Source organism: Sander lucioperca, chromosome 6, assembly GCF_008315115.2.
Source record: "Sander lucioperca isolate FBNREF2018 chromosome 6, SLUC_FBN_1.2, whole genome shotgun sequence".
In the NCBI taxonomy this organism is placed as follows: domain Eukaryota; kingdom Metazoa; phylum Chordata; class Actinopteri; order Perciformes; family Percidae; genus Sander; species Sander lucioperca.
Window position 1 is genome coordinate 40,544,953 of NC_050178.1, and position 22,342 is coordinate 40,567,294.

Here is a 22,342-nt window from a genome sequence, read left to right on the forward strand (position 1 = left end):
TTTGAGCAAAATAAAGGCTACAGCATAGTTTTGTCAGAAGTCAGCACTATAGGCTACGCATGGCTTTAATCCTCTAGTAAACAGAAGTGGTAGAAGCAGAGATTGCAAACCGGAAACAAAACAATTCGATTTGGCTACTAACTCGTCTACTGAGTTTCAAGTTTCAAGCTCCTTATTGTCAGATGCACTACAATTACAGAAGCAGTCGTTGTCACTGAAAATCTTGGGAGTCAAGCTCCCTCCAACAATGCTAATTAAATTTGTATATTACAAGTAAAAAAAAAAAAGAATCTAAGACATAAGACATCAAAAAGTGCAGAGAAAAATGGAGAGAGATCCTCAGGAATTTGGTTCAATTGTGCAAGTTGTAATTGTTCTTTCATGTAAATAGATTTCTTTCATAGTCATAAATGTTCGCTCTGTCAGAACCTATTCGGTAAAGGCGTTTCAATATCTCAAGTGGCGCATCAACTCTTTCTCAACAAAGGCAAAACCACCTTAAGCGAGCATGAAAACTTGTTTGCGCGATTAGGGAATTTTCATCAAATCCTTCCCGTTTACATTCAGGTTTTCTAATGCGATACTTGAAAATGCACATCAAAATATGTACAAAATACAAAATACCAAATACAAAAGCACGCCTATTGTCTCGTCATCAAAAATATACTTCTTTTGCTTCCTGAATGATTAGCCTGTTCTGATGTATGCAAACAAAGCAAAGTTATGATCTCTTAAAATAGATGACCGCAGCAACTTTTGACAAAAACTGTTCCCATGTAAAGACTTCATTCAGTACTCATACTCATAATCATCAGTATTTAAAGAGATAGTTCAACAAAAGCTTATTATTTTAAATAACTTTCAATAAGCCCCTCAGGTGAAAAAAAAGCGAAGACCTGCACCATTCCCCATAACTTGGTTCTCTGAAAAGGGTGAGTTGGATTATAAGCCTCCTGAACATAATTCACTGCCCCTTTGAAATGAGCGACCCCGCTGTACAATGCTCCACCACTTTATCATGAGAGTAGTCTCGCATTGCCAGACCTTCCTTTGCAGCGCTGTGGAGGAGGGTGGATGGGAGAAAAATGCTAAGCTCCACACGGAGCAATGGTGCCACTGCAAAATGGCCTCGGGAAGGAACTTGTTTTGGTGGAACACGTGTACGTTCAAAGGTTGTTTTAGTCGTGCAACAGAAAACTCAATTTGGATAGATAGTCTAGCTAGCTGTCGGGATTTACCCTGCAGAGATCTGAGGAGCAGTTAACCATAGTCCTCAGAAATCCACCGGAGTTTAAAATGCCAAAACAAAGAAAGAGGAAGGTAACGGACCCCCGGCCAAAAAGAAAGACATCCGGCAGAATTTCCGGCGGTACCTGAACAATCCCGGAAGTGGAACGTCGTGGATATAGACTATCATGAGAGTGACCAAGCCTGGCGAGCACATTGTGAATAAATCTGAAGAAGCATGATATCAGTTGGCAGGAGCTGTAAATGGCCAGAATGGCAGCTTGGCTTCTCTCAGTTGTTGCAGATGGCACCCAGCGACAAAGGGGTCAACATTCTGTCTGTGCCCCACCAAAAATACTCGTCCAGGGTGGGAGGCTCCATCTTCACCTGCCTCAGCAGATTTCAACACATGTGGGTGAGGAGGCAGCAGTGTTTGGAGGAGGGATCCTCTTATGTTCGCAGGAGGTGATGGAACAGAGGCTTTTACTTTTGCGCTAATTTATGCTTGGTAGGGACACAATAAGAAAAAGAAAAAAAAGAATTAGCAGCCTATAATGCATTCTATCGAAAACCTTATCATGCAAGTCCAGTTTCTCTAGTAGCAACTGGATTCTTTTGACCTTTGATTTGATCGTTCTGAACATATGTGGGGCATCGTACAGTATTTGTCACATTGAGGGAAAACCATCTGCTCTCTGAGTAGCTCATAGTGTCTTAACCCATGAGCATCCACTGTTTTCAGTTCCTAGTTTTATGTATGTTTTCCCTTCTGCTTCATTTACAATGTGTGTGGACATGTGTTCCCTTGAGGGTTTGGTTACATCTCAGAATGTTAAAGCATGTATTCATCTCCAAGAACAATCACAGGCCAGCTGCAAATGATTGATTTGGCAGTTAAAGGGTTGATTTACCCAAAATACAGGAAAAAAAAACATATATTCTCACACGTCCTATACTGCTTGGAATTGAGCCATGCTGATTTTGGCTTCATTTGCCCAGATTTTGAGATATCCATCACGGGGATTTCTTCCGCTACGCCTGCACAGAAAAAAACAGTTATCAGCTTGCTCTATGTACAGTATTATCCAGGGTATCATTCAGACACATTTTCTGAAAAACAGATGTTTCTGTTCACTTTTTTAATCACATTTTTCAAACCTGAAAACAAACACATTTCTGCATTTATCTAAAGCTCATAAACAGAAAGCCTCTGGTGCTGGTCTGAATAATATCAACTAATTCTCCTGTACTTTACCTTTAATGGCTGATGACTGAATGACTTTAAATACATGCCAGGCTACCTCGTGTGCCTGTTATATGGAACCTATGATTGCACTACCTTCATTTTTGTTATTAATTAGTGATATAAATGCATATTGTGAGAGAAAAATAGGGCACTATAGCAACTTTGCCATGCCCTGTGTTGAGCTGCTCTTGGTTAACCTCAAAGGCTGCTTTGATATCTCAGACCGTCATTGACGCAGGCTGGTGGAGTAAGTTTATAGCCTATATTTACAGGCAGGATAAATATGAAACTAGTATATCCAGTATGTGCAAACCTTTGTGTAATACAATATTGTTTCTTTTACATTCTTTTGTTATTTACTGCTAAATACCATAGTGTGAATTGAAATTCATCTTTAAACTGTATTTACCGCACAGGTTAAAATGGTGGGTTAAGTGAAAGTGCGTGCAGGTGCATCCTCCACTAAGTGCGCCCCAGGCTGCACATCGCATCGAATCTGTAAACTGTAAAATACAGTGCATGTTCAGTAGGCTGGGATTTGAACTCTCTCAGCTTGTCTCGTCCTGTGTGCGCTGTCCTATCCACTGTGCGCTCGGACACTAAACTCCCTCCCTCCCTCCCTCGCCTCTCTTCCTCACCGCGCAGAGCTCGACGCGCGCAGGCACAACAGATGGTACAGTACTACAGGCTGCAGGAGCGCACGAATTTGATGTAGAAGTACTTTTATTTCTTTAAACTTCACAGGAACGTTTAGTGTAATAGGAGGACGAACTCGACTTTGACAGCCACTGGATCCTACGTTTAGAGGCGGAATTTGGTGTCAAGGTAAGTTGAGATGTTTTCTAAATAGCCGATCAGATTTCGGAATGAACTCAAAGCACAATGGTGTGAAAAAGAAAAACACAAAATGCGATGACTTCAAATATTTTTTTCTCCGTTATTGATGGATCGAAGTCTATTTATAACACTAACCCGAACCGTTTAAGTTTGTTACGTAATAGTTTACGGAATAAAGAACAATGAATTGATGAAAAACCGCGCTGGCGTCAATTAACCCACCATTAGATCTAATGCCTTAAACAAACATGGATTTTTACACCATTTGGGTAAAGACAAATCTGTTTTTAGATAGCCTATAGGCTAGTTGCATTGCAGATTCGCACTATGTTACAACAAAATGTTTCCAAAACTAATCTTGAGATATCCAACAAAAGAATTTCTTGGAAGTGAGACTATAATTGACTAATTGTTTTTTGTAAATGGTAGGCTTGGTAAACTTTATAGATGCAGCATTGGGTATGAATTAAGATTGACCTCCTCAACATCCTGAATTCTTACAGCAATAAGAGTCATTTAGTTCTAATATTCCAGGGGGTTTATACAGCACTAAGTCTTTACTGGCGCCACAGGCACACGTCTAAGTGCTGATGCTGCAACTCTGTGGGGGTGCTGATGCCACAACACTGGGAAACATTAAAACATATGAGGATCATTTTAAGTGACTTATGTTGAGCCTCCCTACATGGCAAACTTTTAATGTGAAAAACCATGCAGAAACTATAATGTCAAAGGTCAGTAATGTATTCTGACATCACCTATGGAGGTTTTCATCTCTTGTGAGAAGCGGCCGGGGTTAAAAGATGACTTAAAACAAAGCAACCTCTGGTATGTTATCCTTGCTCAACAGTGGCTGATGATACAAGACCTCAAAATATGAATTCAAAGAAAAATTACTTTTTACGGAAATCGAATACCCTTCTCACTCCACCTCAAATGTGTAATGAGATAAAAGCATTGAGATTTTTGACGTAAATGGTCATCAGACACCACTTGCAAAAATTGTATTATTTTGTTATGCAAAACACACAATGACCTTTGTAGACATTAAAATGAATTTGCTTTTAGGAAATGTGCCATAATCAATGTTTTGCATTCTGTAAAGGCTCCAGTTCATAAGGAATAACTCCAGCTACCATCAGCATGCTGTGAATAGATAAGGTTTTACTGTAACAGCCTGTGAGACACTGACACTAATCTCTCTGAACTCTTCCATGATCGCTGCCTCAGAAGAACATTAGAGAGCAGACACTGACATTTAGTTCCAGGATTGAATAAGACTTAAAATAATCAAGTCTCAATCTTCGTCTTGACATTCATTATTATTAACCAGCTATTTAGATATAAATTCAGGGCTGTACCTTTGGCAGCGCAGTAAGCCAGCTGAGCCACACACTCAGATTTACACAGAGGGAAAAAAAACACACCATGGGAGCATTTCTACCATAGGTTGATGCCATTAATGCAGGTCACATCCTTAAGGCCCTTTAAGATTAGGGATGCGCACTAGGTCTCTTTTGAGCTGTATGTAATGATTTGTTCAGTCCCAGAAGAGGTCCAGACCTTCGTGGACCCCAGGTGGCCCCGTGGCAGCTGCAGCAGCAGCTACAGGAAAGTGCAGCAGATTACCACATAGCCTCGCAACTGATTCTGTGTGAGCTGGCACGATAGAGAAATGTGGGGAGCTGTGAGGAGTGCTTTGAAAATGTGACTGCAGATGTACAAATGTGCTAATACCGATGAAAGAAAAAGGGTGACAGTGATGTTTTAAATGAATGGAAATAAATAACTCGGAGGACAGTGGAGTAGGTTCTCCTGAATAAATAGCTGTGGCATCAATTTCTGAAAAGCCTGTTCATTCAGAGCTACGCTTTCTCTAGAAGTACTGCACAATACATTCCAATATACAATGTTTTTATTACTTTCTGCCTTTGCTAGTCCAGTGGTTCTCCTTATACAGTGCAGTACATATTGTACTGCGTGGGTACCCGTTGTCTCTAAGCTATTACACATGCATGTTTTCTCTTCTTTGCATGTGGCTTTATTTGTGCTCATTAAAATTGTTATGGGACCTTTGAGAGTCCTCAGCCACTTATGCTCCTGTGCAATAGCCAAATGCCAACCCAACCATGTGTGCTCTGATATAGTCAAAGGGTGTACTATGCAGAGTACTTGTACTAGAAATAAAAACGCACACTGAGCAGCAATATTGGGGCTCAATTTGGTATACTACAGAACAGATATCATGTGGAGATGTGGATGCAGTGATGCTATTTGTTTGCCTCCTTTATGTGTCAACCTCATTTTCTCTATAGAGAGTGAAGTATACATTTTGACACTAAAGCACAGGAAGTGTCACTGGGAGGAGGCACTGCTGGCATTATCGGAGTGATTATTGGAGTGCCAGAGATGCTCCCAATGTAGTATTTCATTATATTGGTGCCAGAGTTGTGAGAAAATAAGAATAGCAGGCCATGAGTATGAGTGAGGGACCTGTATTATACAAGAAGGGAGTGTAATGACTTAAGTCAGAGACAACATTCACTCAAGTGTGGAAGAGTTAGATCTAAAGTAATAAGATAGGACTGGCTCTTTTTATGAGAACTGTAGTGTGTGGACTGTGAGTGTAGTCTCTCGCTTTGAAGAGGAGAATCAAAAGCGTGTGGATATACTCAGCCACTGCAGAGGCTGACTGTTGTATTGGATAGTCAATACAACATTACTCTCATAAATACAGATTTTTGCCATATAGACTGCATATTTTATGTCTTTTCTACACTCAACAAACAGCCGAACATATAAAGTGCTACATTGCAGCACAGAGGAAATTAAATAACGTGATACATGCTTGCTCATTTCCAAACAGCCTGCAGATGTATTCTGTTTCATAATTGTGATGTCATGCAAATATGAATATGATGCCTTAAAAATCAGTTTTTTGCAGAGCAAACCACATCCTGTAAACTAACAAAATAAATCATGTAGACATTCATTACTACATGTTAAAGCCACCATTATCTCTGATTCAGTGTGGGATGTTTTTGTTAATGGGCTCCATATGATGCTTCTCCAGTTTTACTGCTGCTGCTGTCCACCCATCAAACCCAGGCCAACGCTGTCCTCACATGCCTGAAACAGCCAAGCAAAAATAAGTGACGCAATGAAGTCAGAGACTAACTGCAGCAACACATGGGTTACTTGTTGTAGCCGTGCGTGCGCTCCCTTCATTTACAGTGGATCAATAGCGTGCTGTGAGAAGTAAGTGAGAGTAAAATGAGGGGGGATATACTAAAGTGAATAAATCCTGCAGTGATACCTGTAGCAGTCGTGCCATGCAGCATCTGACATTAAGCTGCTAGTCTCAACATTAAAGAGAAAATGCTCCCATTTGTGACAGAGATGATTGATGCATTAAAAGTGAGCACGCTAAACATACATTGTACTGTATACATACATTACTGGCTGATTGTCAACATCCTTGTCATAAGAGCTCAATCATGCACATAATGACTTGTTCTCTGCCCGTTTCTTATTAGTCATTATGTGTCAGTAAATGTCACTGTCAACACAAGCCATTTATCTGTTCACACAACCCACATCAGTATATTATGAATAGTATTAATATTTTCCAATTGATGGATGGCCAAAAGCAGGGGGGGGCCTAGGCACAGCTCCTGATCTGCCAGCTGAGGAAATGCATGTGATGTTATCAAACCACGGAAGTAGCCACAGGCCCTCCCACTCCCCTCTGAGTGGCACCACAGGCATGTAGAAAAAAAGTGGCAAATCCTATTTACAAAAGAGCAGTCAACTGCGCAAACAGATTTAGAGACAATTCAGGTCTATAAAATGCACTCCAATATCTTGGTCAGACTCATGATGTAAAGTTTCAGTTAGAAAAGGAATCAAAATCGATGCCACAAAACCAGAGATATAATCTTTTTAAATTCCATGCATTCTTTTTCCTTGTCAAAACCTGGTGCCTACAATACCCACAACACAACATGACCGCCGATGGTTTCGGTCGGAGATTAAGGTGTGTTATGTTAGTAGCAGCTAATGTTGCCGCGAGCCACTATCCTCAAGCAGAGATGAGGAGCAGGCTACAGAAGTCTGGTATGCTCAATTCTTTCTAACTCCACATCCCCAGATTTGTGTCCTTTTCAAACTTGTAGTCTTCAGTCCTGACTGACGCTGACTCAAGTGAAATCACTTGGGGTAATTTGTTAGATTTTGTAGTGCCCTCTGCAGCCACAAAAGGCTTTGTACAATGTTTCACATATGTACGGTAGTAGTTTACACCTGTAAACAGACTTTGATGTGTAAAATAATACAATACCCAAAAATGGTGACCCCCTATCATCAGTCATTATTGGTTGGATATCAGAGGTAGCATACAACAGCAGTTATGTTTTAATGACGTGGCAGTGCTAGTATTGCTTCTAAGAAGGGAACATTTAGTGTCAATTAAAAAAAGATCAATGTCATCAATTATGATTAATAATTGTCCACTAAAAAAAAAAGAAAGTTTCCTGGCCTCAAACCTCATCTTTAGTGAAAGGGTTACTTGACGCCATGCAGCTTCAAAGAGCCACCCTGCCTAGCATCCACAAATAGAAAATGTGAAGGGGAATTTTAAATGGAAGTGGATTAATATTTCACCTCAACATTGATTCATGCTGCCACTGTAGACATTTTCATCTACGAGCGAGTCGCTTATGCAAAGGCATGCAGTGACGTTACCGTGGTCCTGATCTGGCACATACTTTCCTTTCCACTATACGTACATTACAAGTTTTGGGCCTCCTATGTAAAATTTTAACTAAATATGATTTCTTAAACTTAGAACACATGATCATGTGCAGATATTTTACTGGTGTATAGAAATATTACGGTCTCCTATAATCTGTGCTTATGTCTGTGTTTATTTGTTTTCTTTTAATGTCATCAACCTGCCAGGAACTGCAGATGAAAACTAGCCTGTATAGCTAAATCTGGCACATTTACATGATGGACTCAAGTGCTCATGTTAATTAATGTGCATTGTCCCTGCTTAAATAGATAAACTACTAAAATATGTAGAGCATTGCTGTCACCACCACTTAGTTTGTCACCCCAGCTGCCTGCTCTGTCATTTTCTCATTCACAACAAGTAACAGGGGTTATTATTGATTTGTGTTGTTTGCTGACTGCATCCTGAAGAAATAAGATGGCACTTTCCGTGATATTTGAGTGTCTCAGGTGACATTTTATGCATCGACTCTCCAGCATGGTTCTGCTCTATGCATTAAGGAACTGATGAAATGTCTTGAAATTTCCAGTATTGTTACCAAAAGCAGTGTAAAAAAAACACTCAAGTAGCTACTGTAGATGTAATGCAGAACATTAGATTATTTTCTGAGAGAAAAATAGAAATGAAAGCTCACAGATTCTGTTTGTCCTGTTTCATGTGTCAGTCCTGTTATTGAATTCTCAACCCTGTTTAATATGGTCTCTCCTACACGTTGAACTGGTCCTCGCTTCATGCTGCACAGGTGAAGGACAGGGGAAATCTATTTTCATTAAAGTTGCATGACAGACCTTGAAGACAACCGGCAGTTGCATGATTACAATAAATGCTGCTTCCTTATGCTCTGGTAGTTTGTCACCGTGGTGACACGGATGTGCCTTGAGTTGACCCTTGAATCCCGACTTAATGGCGCTCTGGCATCAGCACTGTTTATACACAACTTGACAGGGAAGCAGGTTGGAGTTTGAACAGGCTTCATGATCTGTTTTGTTGGGTTTTTGAGCTGGATTTCAAGTGTGATGACAAGCTTTGTCAGTTTGCAATTCTTAAAAAGGTTACAACAGTGCAGTTTTGGCTACTGGCAAAACAGGAGGAGGAGGACAATCGGGAGAAGGGGGTTGGTAATAGAGCAAGCAAATTCTGTAAAGACAGAATGCAATTAAATCAGAAATCTTGAAAAGGTCTGCGTCACCAGAGGGAGCAAAACAGAGTAATTTCTGTTTCTAAAGAACACAAATGAATCATATTTGCCCAGTAGGCTTGATCACTCACAGTATATTACAAATTTGTGATTTTCAAAGGAAAACAAATGATTTAACTGTTTAATTACTGCTTAAAGTGCACAACAAATAATGTTTATGGGCACCTGCCAGTATGGATTGCCTCAGTAAAACAGGGCATTAAAGCATCATTATCAGATTGTTTTCGGCCACGTTTTTGTTTCTGTTTCAACAGAGAGGGCGGCAGAAACAAGTTGTGAACACAACATTGACATTTCATCACATTTTAAGTTGATATGGTGAAATGTATTAGCATACTGTTACTTGATTAGACATAAAGCAATTAGGGAGCAACTGTATCATTCATTTGGAGTCGCTCTTGAGCTGCTCAATGCTCCACTATGTCCCCCAGCTAGTGTCTAAATGTGTCTGTCTGTTGTCTGGTGCTGAGCAGGTAGTGGGTTTATAGAGCTTTTTAACTGAGAACAGCTGCTTGTTGCGATTGAACTTGGCGCTATGAAAGCGATGAGAGTGAACCAAAACAGTGAAGTTGTAGGCCGGAAGGCTAAACAATGAGCTGAAATGAGCTATAAATCTCTGTAAAGTAGAGGGGAGCTGCATTCATTTCATACGTTTTTTCATAAAAATATCAATTATATCCACTTAAAGGAGAGTGGCACGCCATCTTTATGGGTGTCAGATATTTCCCTGAAAGAGTTTTGACAGGAGGTTGTAACCTTTCATTGTCAGTCTATCCAACACCTGGTTGGTAGCCTGGAAAGATCCCAAGATTAAGGTTACGTTTAGACTAGGGCTGTCAAAATAACACGTTAATTTCGATTAATTAATCTGAGAAAAAATAACGCGTTTAAAAAAATAACGCACATTAATCTATTTCATATTGACGTTTGACCCGGAGCCGTTCTAGCCACCAGTGGACTGTAAAATGAAGGAGGGAGACGAGAATGTGCTGCCTGGATCATTAATTGGAACATTTACTTGTAAAAATCTTCTTCCTGCCAACCCTGGCTACCGAAATCTGGTGCCACTGATATGTCTGCGCTTCTCTCTGGTGTTCTGAAGACGATACAGACAACACAAACACCGCTGCATGTGGCGCTAGTTAACACTATACTCGACAGCAGCTAACGTTAGCCTACCGCTAGCTAGTTAACACTATACTCGACAGCAGCTAACGTTAGCCTACCGCTAGCTAGTAGCTGGATTAAACACGGTTACAATGCTGACAGCTAACGCTAAACGGTGTAAAGTTTGACGGTGTTTTACTGTAGAGGATTCCACACCGGGGTGTAGCAATCTGCAGCTGCCGTTGTCGGAAAAACAACACAGATGGTGGGTTCAATGAAACTGGTAAACTACAGCCTCGTGGTGCATTTGAAGTTATTGTAAATTTCCTATTCCCATCTGGAGGTTGTTTTTGTCATTCAACAGCAATTTACTAGTGAAATAAGTTATTGTTATTGTTATACATTATTATTAAATCATTTAATTTTGACCATATAGCCTTAGCAATAAACAAGCCGTTCTTTAATGTCACCAGCTGTTGTTTAGTACCCTTTTTATTTCTTTTCTTTTTTTACTTTCTTAAAAAGTATCGGTTCAGGCACCATTAATTATGTATGCGATTAATTTCGATTAATTAATCACAGAGTATGTAATTAATTAGATTCAAAGATCTGAAGAGAAAATGCAAAAGTGGCGTTGCGTTCTCACTTTTTATTCTGCGTTTAGACGAGCGTTATGTGGGGGAAATCTGCATGCATATGGTGACGCAAAAGTGTGTGAAATGTGATCCACCACATTGCGTAGAACCTTCCTTCTACTTGTCTCCCTCTCCTCCTCCTCTCTCCCTCTCCTCTCCATAGTAGCATGACGCGAACAACAAAAGCTGACAATTTTGTCTGGACAGACGAGGAGGTGGAGTTATTGCTCCAAACAATGCACACACAGACACACACACACACACTCGCACAGTGCGTTTTGACCCTTTAGATGGGAACGTGACGGTGGAGCGTTTTTAAGATTTCCACTCTGGAGGGTGGTTTCATTTTTTTGCGTTTTTAAGCCCCAAAAATGCCGTCGCCATCTAAACGAAAGGCACATCTGATCAAATATTTTGTCGTTTTCACCCGCAATCATATTCGTGTAAACAGGGCCTAACAGTGTACAGTAGAGTGGACTGTGCTTAAGCCCTGTGCACCTTCTCACTATGTCTGCCCTTGTGTGTGTTGTGACAGGGGAAATATATTAGGGGAAGATATTGTTTATAAGAACCAGAAACAAATGTTTCTCCCCTGGAGGTGATTCATTAATTTTATTAACATGTGCTTTAATGAGATGCAGCAATTCCACATTGAATGAGATCCACTTTGCAAAATCTTTTTCTAACAGATGAGGAGGAGGGAAACTGGGCTGAGGGAACAGGTGGTAGACATTAATGAGCTCATTCAATAAAAATCATTCAAAACAACTGTTCCTACAAGAAAGACAATAATAACACTGATCCATGCAGTAATGTACATGGATGTTTTATCTCTACTTGCTGTTGGAAGACATAAACAAACCTCTTGGACCTCCAAAAGACGAACGAGAGAAAAAACAAATCTTCTAAATATGCAGTCTACAACATACACCCTCCTGCAAAGCAAAATATGATTTTCTCTGCATTGAGGAGAAATGGTACTGTACATTGATGCCACACTGAAGGACTTTGTAACCAAGGCAACTAACAACAGGCGCAGAGAATGGTCAGATTAGCCGGTGAAGTGTGAAGAGGAAGCATTTCAGATTTTACATAAAGCAGCCAAGCTGCCTTACATCAAGACAGTGCATTAAAAGCTGAAATAAACCTGTTTCACCTTGGTAGATATTACCTGTAGCATCTGCGCTGTTTGTGGTTATATTTTATATAAGTACAAATTCACAGAGTAATATTTAAACACCGGGCTTAAAGGCTGAAGGCATGTAACTAAACACAGGGCTGGAGATGAGCTAATCACAGATTTCAGGAAAAAAGAGCCTGGTGGAGGTGGATGCCTCCATTAGCGACGAGGATTCACACCTCAGTCATTCATCTACCACCTCCCACCGCACTGACCCCGTCACATGTTCTGAGTCACCTGGCTCCTCGCCACTCCTCCATGCTTGTTCTCTCAGCGTTGTGTTAAGATTCTTTCTCTCTCTCTCTCTCCCTCACTCTCTATTGCTCTCTCCTCATGAAGCACACCAACGCACCAAGAGTAGATTAACTATCACTGCCTAGACAAAGCAAGAAAACAGAGGAAAGTATATTTAGGTACAGACTGCTACTATTGACTGCAGAAAGGCCTCAGAGACGGCTTTTTTCATTCATGTGGGACGAAAAGAAGCGCGGGTCCAGCTTTGTGGTGGATAGTAGGTTTTTGTAGGGCATTGAGCCCAGTCTTCCAGCCACATCAAATTATCTGAGAAAGGCCAAGCATGAACCAGAGGACCAACCCCCGTGGGCTTTCAGTGTTACTACTCCAATTTTTCCAGCACACATTTGTGCTGTTGACATGGATTTAAATGAGTCATTAAATTCAGACTGGCTTTATTGTTCCTGCACAGTTGCATGTTATTTCTGCCAGGAACATTTTCGTCATGAAGATAAAAGTAGAACAGAGCAACATGTCACATATGACATAAAACAGCAGACTGAGTGAATGAGAGGGCCGCATTTTTTTTTACCACAGGGCTTATGTCGGCATTAATATTCATCCTCTTGGAACCATGTCTGTACAAAATGTATTCGCAATCCATATAATGGTTGTCGAGACACTTCACTCAAACCAAAGATATCAACCTAATGGTGGCACCAGAGGAAATTTCAGGCTAAATCTACTAATACGTTTGGTGTAAAAACGAATATCTTTTGCTACGTTTACGCCATGAATTCCAGACTGATCTCATGAAGTGGCGTATGTATGACACGGCAATTCATATGCCACTATTTGCGTGTTATAAAGACGCATACTCGCTATTTTGCGTGTTTATCAACGCCGTTTGGCCTCCATCGACTTACATTACCTTGCGATTGCGTGTGAATTGACGCCGTATGAAAGGCAGAAAATCTGAGTGAGGAGGTTGGTTGGGGGGGGGTGGGTAAAACACAGGTCCCGCGCGTGGCGTTTCCTTTGTGTTCCTCGTGTGATGTTTCCTTTCCATGTTTCTTCTTTTCCTAAACCCAACCCTGTTCTTCTTTTCCTAATCCAAACCGTTTTTTCTTTTCAACCCAACCCCCACACGCCACGTGGCTTTAGAAAGATGTTGCAAACTGCAGTCAGCTGTATACAACGTAAACATACACGCGGACAGCTGAAAATGCGTATAGATAACACGCCTCTAGGCTTTAGGAAAGTGGCGTGTATGTTTACGAAAAATCATGATGTCATGTTGATGAATTCACACTACCCCGGCGTTGCACAGTCCCTAAAACGGAGAAATTTGGAAACACTGCTGCCCCCATTTTGGTTTGAGAACTCGGGGGTTGCTTTGTAGTCTAGATGGGCATAAACGGATTTTCATCCTCTGAGGACCATAAATGTTTGTACTATTCAATTGTGCTGGAGATTTTTCAGTCTGGAACAAACTTGTAGGATGACATCTGGACCATCATTGCTTGCTAATTTTTCCTTGAAAATGGAAATCTGACCATCTTAAAATCCCAAACAAAAAAATTGACAACAGGACAAGCTCCATATATTAATGGAAATCTGAAGGGACATGATCGAAAGCTTCAAGATAGCTACTAAATGGACCTATGTGTTTTCTATATATGATCTACATTTACCTACCATATATAAAATGTACAGTGTATAATACAGCCACATACAAAAATATGTGCATGTTAATATGTTGTGAAAATGGTCATGATCATGTAAGACAAAACAAACAGGGTATTCATATTTAGAGCAAATACATCTACATTTTAAGCCATTCAGCACAACAGACTTCCTTCTATATGGAGGCAAGAAACTACAGAAATAAATGGGGTGTTGACAGCTCTGCTTGATGAAGTAAACATCACTGGTGTTTTCTGGGATCAGATGATAATCTGGTGAAGGAGTGTGCATGATTCACACGTCCTGCCTGGATTTTTTGCTGAGTGGATATAAAGTAGTTGGGGTTCTTTTTCTCTTTCTTCTACTTTCCCTGGTTTTATTGGCCAAAAATAAAATTCCTAAAAGGAAGTTTAGGTTTTTTTCAGTGTAGTCTATATGCTCGAACTTCCACTTCCGGGATTGCCCCGTTGCTGCCGGAAATTCCGCCGTATGTCCTTTTTTTCGGCCGGATTTCCATACCTAATGCTTCTTTTGTGTTGGAATTTTAAACTCCGGCGGATTTGTGAGGACTATGGTTAACTGCTCCTCAGATCTCTGCAGGGTAAATCCAGACAGCTAGCTAGACTATCTGTCCAATCTGAGTTTTCTGTTGCACGACTAAAACAACTTTTGAACGTACACGTTCCACCAAAACAAGTTCCTTCCCGAGGCTATTTTGCAGCGGCACCATGGCTTCGTGCAGCGCCATGACGATTGTGATTGGTTTAAAGAAATGGCAATAAACCAGAGCACTTTTTTCTCCCATCCCAGAATACTGTGGGGACTAGCCAGACCCTCCTCCGTAGCGCTGTGAAGGAAGGTCTGACAAAGCGAGACTGTTTTAGGTGTAATGGGATGACGCTTCATCTGAAAGTAAAAAGTATGAAAAAGGAAATTTACTGCATGGATTTATGAGATACCATTCTTGGCTACATACAGTACAGTAAGTAGAGTGAGTGCAACACAAGACCGGTAAAGGTTTGGACCCTGCTCTCTTTCTGTTTAAGAAGAACAAATGTGATCACACTGAGGGTGTGAAACATGCAAGAATGCCTAGAACAATTTAAGCACTGGCTAAAATGCAAACTGGATGACGTTTTGTTTTTTTTGGGCGGCTTGGTGTTTGCATGTTTACAACAGGAAATGTAGCCAGCATGGGGATCGAGACTGGTGGGCAGGCGGTGCTGTGATTTCACCGGGACCATCAAGGCCATATGCAGAACAGCTCACCCCCCCCTCACTGGGTCTGTGCTTACAATGGGCTGTGACACATGTAATCACCCGTTGTGAGGAGCGAGAGCGTGTCCTCCCTGCAGGCAAAGTTCTTCATATGCCACCTCTTATACAGTAGATAGAGGCGCCCCTTTTTTGCTGCTTCACCCATATGACCTCTGTATAACCATGGAGACTGGGCTGTGGTCTTGCATTTTACCCTCATTTGAAACTTGTAAGCCACTGCAGTGAGTCAGTCTGCTATTATGACTTTGATTTTCTACAAGCTACTCAGCAGTGTCTCCATATTTATTTTGACATATTATAACATATTTACCTGCACGCATCAAGAAATACAGCAGCTCCACTCTATACTGTCATTTGTAAAGCAGCTAGAAATTCAGTGCAAGCTGGCTTCTCTTGTTAAGTATCCAAAAGAACACAGCAGTGACACAAACCTAATTTTCATGAACATTCTGTCAAGCGAGATTACGCATCCCTCATCCTGCTGGCTTTTCTCCCCCAGTGAGAATAGCTTGTAAATATGAAGAGGCTGTGGAGAATATTACAGAACTGACTTAGCTTACATATTAAGCTACTGTAGGTGGAAACTAGAGCTCAGTAACCTCTATATTTTCTTAACAAAAAGAAGAAAAAAAGCATCATACTATCCTAATTTTAAGAACTGCACTGGTGTGGGTATTAATCCCACGGGAGCTGTCCTTTTGCAGCCAAAGCTTTGTAAATGATGCACAAACATGAAGGGAGTTATTATTCTCAAATATGACACAACCAGAGAATTAACCTGCTCTCACTGCACATGTCCTAAATCAGGTATGACAATGTTTTAAAGACCTCTGCAAACATCCTGGGCATTTATGCCTGCAGCTTTCTTTCTGCGAAGCTTCTGTCAAGTTGTATCTGATCTAATTAATGACTTTGCAGCAATTTACCGAAGGCTCATTTGCACATGGCTACTCAAGTCATATTTTGTGATGACTGTTGAGGTGAAACTTTGTGTTTTATTCATCCAGTTATGTCATGCCCAGTATTTTGTCTGAGTAGCAAAGATGATTATTTTCACAAGCTCCACCCTGGAAATATACTGTACATTTACGATAGCAACCCCACCCCCACAGCACACACACACACACACACACACACACACACACACACACACACACACACACACACAAATACAGAGTAACAACTTATTTGAAAATGTGATGCTTTCCTTTGCTCAGCCTCACAGTTGTGCCAGGGGAGAGTGCGGCTGTCAGATCAAGGTACTGTACTTTAGACAGTTATTACAAATCCTGTCGGCAACGCATGCATACTGATCAGCCTGCAGGACACACAGTACTTCCTTTTCAACAGTAGAACTACTTTAATAGAAATCCTTAGACGAAGGGACATAAAAAGTTATACGTTAAAAAATACTTCAAATAAATTCAGCTCATAAACTTCATGACTGAGCAATGCCGTATGTTATATTTTCCAGGAAACATAATTTTATTTCTTCCAGCACACATTAATGCACTAAAGGTTTAGCAAGATCAAGGCTAGTTTGGTTGAACATTTGTTTTGGTTTAGTTTTCAGATCTTTGGCCATTTCTTTTTTAAATATTTTTTTCTGACTTTGCTAACCTCATTGCAGTTACGTTTTTGTTTTGTTACACACTGTTAACAATGCAGTGCAAGCTATACACACTCACACACAGACCATTGTTGTTTAAGCATGCCCACTTATTTACCAATTAATCAAATCTAATTTCAAATATCATTGACTAATAATGAGCAATTTCTGCTTCCATTCTTCTTGACAACAGTGGTCTTTCATATATTATGTAGTAGTAGAATTTTTTTTTTACTCCAACATGTTATAGTGTCAATCCAGTCCGGCCAATACAACCATAAAAAATAAATGACTTGGTAGCCTACATTGAAATGTGGGGGTTGTGAAGCATTTCTACCAAAACAATGGAGAGATTTTTCTAAAAAGATTTGAACTCTGCAACCTTTAAGAAGCAACCATGCTTGCAAACCTCCCTCCGCTACCTGTGTGATGCCTTTGTCTAACTCTGGTTATTTGGGATACAACAAGAAACTTGCAGGCAGACCTGTACTACGAAGCAAGATTTGGCCTTAACAAGGTAACTTCGGGTTCAACCCAGGGTTGTGTGTATCACGACGGTGGATCACTTGTTATTGGGTTAAATTGCAGTGGTAACTTATGCTGACTTGTGCTCGGGAGCAGGTTATGTTGGAGTTTAGAGATCAACCGGTGTAAAAGCACCGCCTGCTGACCAATCAATAACTCGATTGATGATTGATAACGGCGTCACCATTCTTAGAAGATCCGGTGGAGCTCGGTGCGCGGAGAGAGCTGCGCTCATAAAAGTTAAAACATTTAGTGAAAGTACAGTTTATGGATACAGTACAGTTTATGGAAAGCACAAGTGTAATTATGTCAGATCTTGTGCCTGACTGATGGGGAAGTGATATTGATAAGCGTTGTGATTTACCATAGACAGTTAAAGAAACAGATCAACAGATCCCGTTGCTCTGGACGGAGAACAGTGAAGTATATTAGAAGCACTTTCCCGGTGATGGCTGAGCGTTACTGCGCAGCCTCCAACTGAGCTTGTAGACGTAGATGTGACGTGAGCAACGTGTCTGAAAGTTGTAAGTCTTCTGGTAGCTGTGCCAAGAGAAATCTCAATCATTCCCAATCTTGCAGAGACGGCGAGCGTAGGTATATGTAAGGAGATAACATAGACACAGGCTAATTATTGCTAACTAAAATGCTAGTTAAGTAAGTAAACTTAAACAGTTAATGTGAGTCGAAACTGCCTGCAAGCTTCTCCTGTACTATACGGTAATTCCTCTACTATGCAACAGTAAGTCGCGTGATTATGACACAAAAACGCCTGCTAATAATAGCCATAACGTGAGATACAAGGTAATGGAGTCTTTTATACATTGTCGTGTTTCTTTAGAAATAAACAATGGACAAACAAAGTCTTTAAACGCTTCAGATGTAAAGTTATTCGCTGTCAAAGTGACGTCAAAATGAATGGCAGTCAATGGAATGCTAATGGCGGGTGAGAGCTAGGTAGCATCAAAATGGCGCCATAAGAGGTACGCGTTGTGGAGAGAGGCTTACCCCCTAGTGATTTACTCATTTACAGCGTTGGCTATTGTTTTGCCAGCTTTCCTTTCTGTTTTAGGAAGCAGCGACTGTATTGCGTTTTGCCTGTAAAACCGTGTCTGTGTTCTTAATATTTATGTAGAATTATAGTTTGCTCTTCTTATGTAAACTATGCGGCTCTGGAAGATGTTTGTGACTGGTCGTGCTGTTCAAAAACCGCCACTTTTATGTGAAGGCACGTTTCGCTGGATTGGGAAACCCTGGGTTGATTGAACTAGTTTTTAACCACCGTCATGACACAGCTTATTTGGGACTGCAGTTGTTAGGTTAGGTGAAGCCGGGTAACTGATATAAATCCAGGGCATGTTGAACTTGCTTCGTAGTACAGGCCTCTGCTTGGTTCTTTTGGGGAATCATTGGAAAGATTTACAAAGAATATGTTTATGGAAATGTCTGTCTAACTGGGACGTGTTGGGACCGATTGGCGATGGGTTTGCTTTTTATAGAATATACGGCAATACACTGGTAAGAGCAAATTACGTTTAACCATGTATCCAGCTAATTTATATAGCTCACGTTACTGTATTGTGTAAACAGTTAACTTCATTTAATAATGTATGTGGCGTTTTCTTTTGTGGGGTGCAAATGTTCCACCAAAACAAGTTCCTTCCCAAGACCATTTTGCAGAGCCACGGTCTCTGCGTCCTGAGCTTAGTGCCGCCCAAGACGATTGTGATTGGTTTAAAGAAATGCAAACAAACCAGAGCCGTTTTTTTTCTCCTATCCAGGAATGTATATGTGGAGGAGCCAGACGTTACTCCGCAGCACTGTGGAGATAGGTCTGGCAATGTGAAACTACCTCATCAGCAATAATTTAATAATTTAATTTCAGAGGTTGATGCATAAGTGAAGCCAAAACATCTCAATTGGCCCCTGGTGGCTGGCTGCAGTATAGGTCATAAACCCCCTCAATGTTAGCGGAAGTGTAGTCTATATCGACGACGTTCCACTTCCGTTTACAGTGTTTCTCACGCTGTTTTTTAAGTGTTCATTTCTCTGGTAAGTTTGGTTTTTATTAACTATTTGATGCTATTAAAATAGGGTTAAATGTCATAATTGACAGCTGTGATTGACTCGCGCCTCCACCACCCGATCACTACTGCACAGATTCTGGCTCCAAAATTACAAGATGGCAACGCCTGTATCTGAGATGTTTTGGCTTATGGAAGAGTGGAGATGCATTGTCCATCTGTATATACAGTCTATGGCTGGAATACACATGTGCATACATACACAATGCACATGGAGAGCTCAGACAGTTACAAAATATCCATACAGTTTACAGATGTTTCATTGGAAGTGGTAAGTTAGTGGAAACATTTAAAATAGGATGACATGATCTGACTGTCCTTAACGTACATAGTTGAGACAAGCATCACATTAAATAACAAGCACTGATACAAAATCATTGTTCCATTTTCTAGGCTTCTCTCCAAAGCAGCAAGCATTAGAGAGAAACTTCTCTTTGATTTCACACCAAGCCCTAAGACAACAACAGCTCTGCAGCAGTCCAACCCATCCGTTTCTATATCCTCCAAGAACCTCATAACACACTTATAACAAGCAGCGGCATGGCGCCCTGTCAATGAAGCCTCTTCATGCTGTTGAGTTGTATTTGCTCTCTCAGAATAAAAGAGAATTTAAATGAACATGCAGATAGCATTCATGATTGGACTTGGATGGAGAGCTAACACAATGTTAAACTGGTTAAACGGCATTGTGCTGATTTAATTGGTTTCTAGCTAAAAAATTTTAAAAAAAAAAGAGGTGGAGTGAGCCAGGTCGATTTCATACACACATAAGTTTGCCCTGCCTTTGCACAACAATGTTAAACCTTCTATGCTGCAGTATTCCTGTTTTTGCTGACTCACTAGTTTAGCTGAATTTCAAAATCTACTCCACCAGAGCTAGAGTTATGGCAGTTAGTCACAGGACCGTGAACAGCAGATCTGTAATAAAACATTCCCTTCATACCTGATATTATTAACCTGATTTGAATTTGGAATTGGCACAATTATATGTTATTGTAAGCTTGCTTTTTCTTATGCATATTTTATATAAGTTTCAGCATAATTTGATCCTTTGCATAACATGCTTTGAAATATTTTGCTAAAAAGTGCAGCTTTTGCACTGCCCCACTCCCTGTAGATTGAGGCTATTTCATTAGCAAAAATACATCACATAGAATGAATCTAAACCATGCAGATACCCACATCTTCATCACACATGCATTGCCTTTGAGCAAAGTATTCATCTTAGCACATTCAGTTTCAGTTGTGCTGGACTTCAGACAAAACCCTCCAGATTTGCCTTGTTTTAAACATCAGCCAACGGATGCAGCTGCAGCCCCCCTCCCCTCTGTCAAAGGCATTTTCATGCTCTGAACTTCCTAATTTTCAGTTCAGTGAAACGATGATATAAGAAGCCTCCTCTCCCCGGTGGAGAATAGAGCTGTTCAAACTGAATGAGAAGAGAGAATAAAAGATGGAGCCAGCATGCAATGGTACACAGAGATAGAGCAGAAACTAATGAGAGCATTAGACACAATCTATTTACTTTACACGGAGGAGGGAAAACACAACAGACTGTGTGAGAGCACAACGAGGATGGTGCTGGGACGAAGTTGTTGTATTAGAGTTAAGGGAAAACGTGATCTATTTTTTTGCCTGCAGAAAAGACCTTGGTCTCTTTGCTAGAAATATTATGTCAGCCTTGTACAGTCTTTTCTCTGCATTGAGACCTTGTTGCATATTTATGGTTGCCAATGTCGGCCAGTCTCTCTGTCAGCCAGTAGATCAATCCAACACTTTAGTCCAAACTGAAATATCTTAACAAAGTCTGTTTACCGAATTCTACCACTAGGTGTCGCACTTAACTCAGACTGATGAGTGAGACCAAAATTATAGTGTTTAATAGAACGAGTTTACACTTGACTTTTCCAGCTCACCGCTTTTGTTGGCTTAAAATCCAAATGTTTCCATAAAGGTGGCACAGTTTTAGTTTTCTTTTTATATTCTAAGACTAACTCTGCCATATATCATCTTGTCACCCCAAAAAACACATGAACACTCTAGTTAACAAACACAATGTGCGCCTCCCCCCCCCCCTCACACCGCTACTGAAATGTGATCTGTTTCATAGCGCCTCTCGGCTATGCATTAAATTGCTGTCAGACACTAATGGCTCCATTACTTTGTTTCTGTTATAAACAAACATAACATTATGTTAATCACATTGTCATCTTGCTAATTACCAGTATTAGGCGAGCAAGGTGTTAAGTTTAGTGAGCTTAGCTCTCAGTTATTCTACATTAAATGAAGCTTCACTACATTGAAGCTAACGTTAGTCGCTAACGTTAGATTTTGTCGTAGTTAGTTTTGTGAGAAACTGCTCAGTGATGTCATTTTCTCTTGACTCTTGTCTCGCACAATATACGTTACCTTGCTTGCTAGCTAGCTAGCTAGGTAGCTTAGCTATGTTCCATGCACAATGTAAGTGTTTATCCCACAGCTTTTTATCAGCCTAATGAGAAAGAACAAGCAAGAACTGTGTTTCATCGTGAGTACATCCAGGATAATCAGACACACGCACACACACATGCACGCACGCGCGCACGCACGCACGCACACACACACACACACACACACACACACACACACACACACACACACACACACACACACAGATACACACACAAAATAAGGTCCCATGGTGGCCCAGCAGTCTCTCCATAGGCTA

At 40.7% G+C, this 22,342-nt stretch overlaps 1 protein-coding gene across 2 annotated transcripts in view; it reads left to right on the forward strand.

Annotated features, from left to right (window-relative positions):
* The first annotated feature begins 3,083 nt into the window (after window positions 1–3,083).
* camkvb (CaM kinase-like vesicle-associated b) overlaps window positions 3,084–22,342 on the forward strand; it is a 44,527-nt gene continuing 25,268 nt past the window's right edge. For both annotated transcript variants that reach the window (XR_004897658.1, XM_031279697.2), the window contains exon 1: window positions 3,084–3,298. The gene's annotated coding sequence lies outside the window, so the exon portion shown is untranslated. The remainder of the gene's footprint in view (window positions 3,299–22,342) is intronic.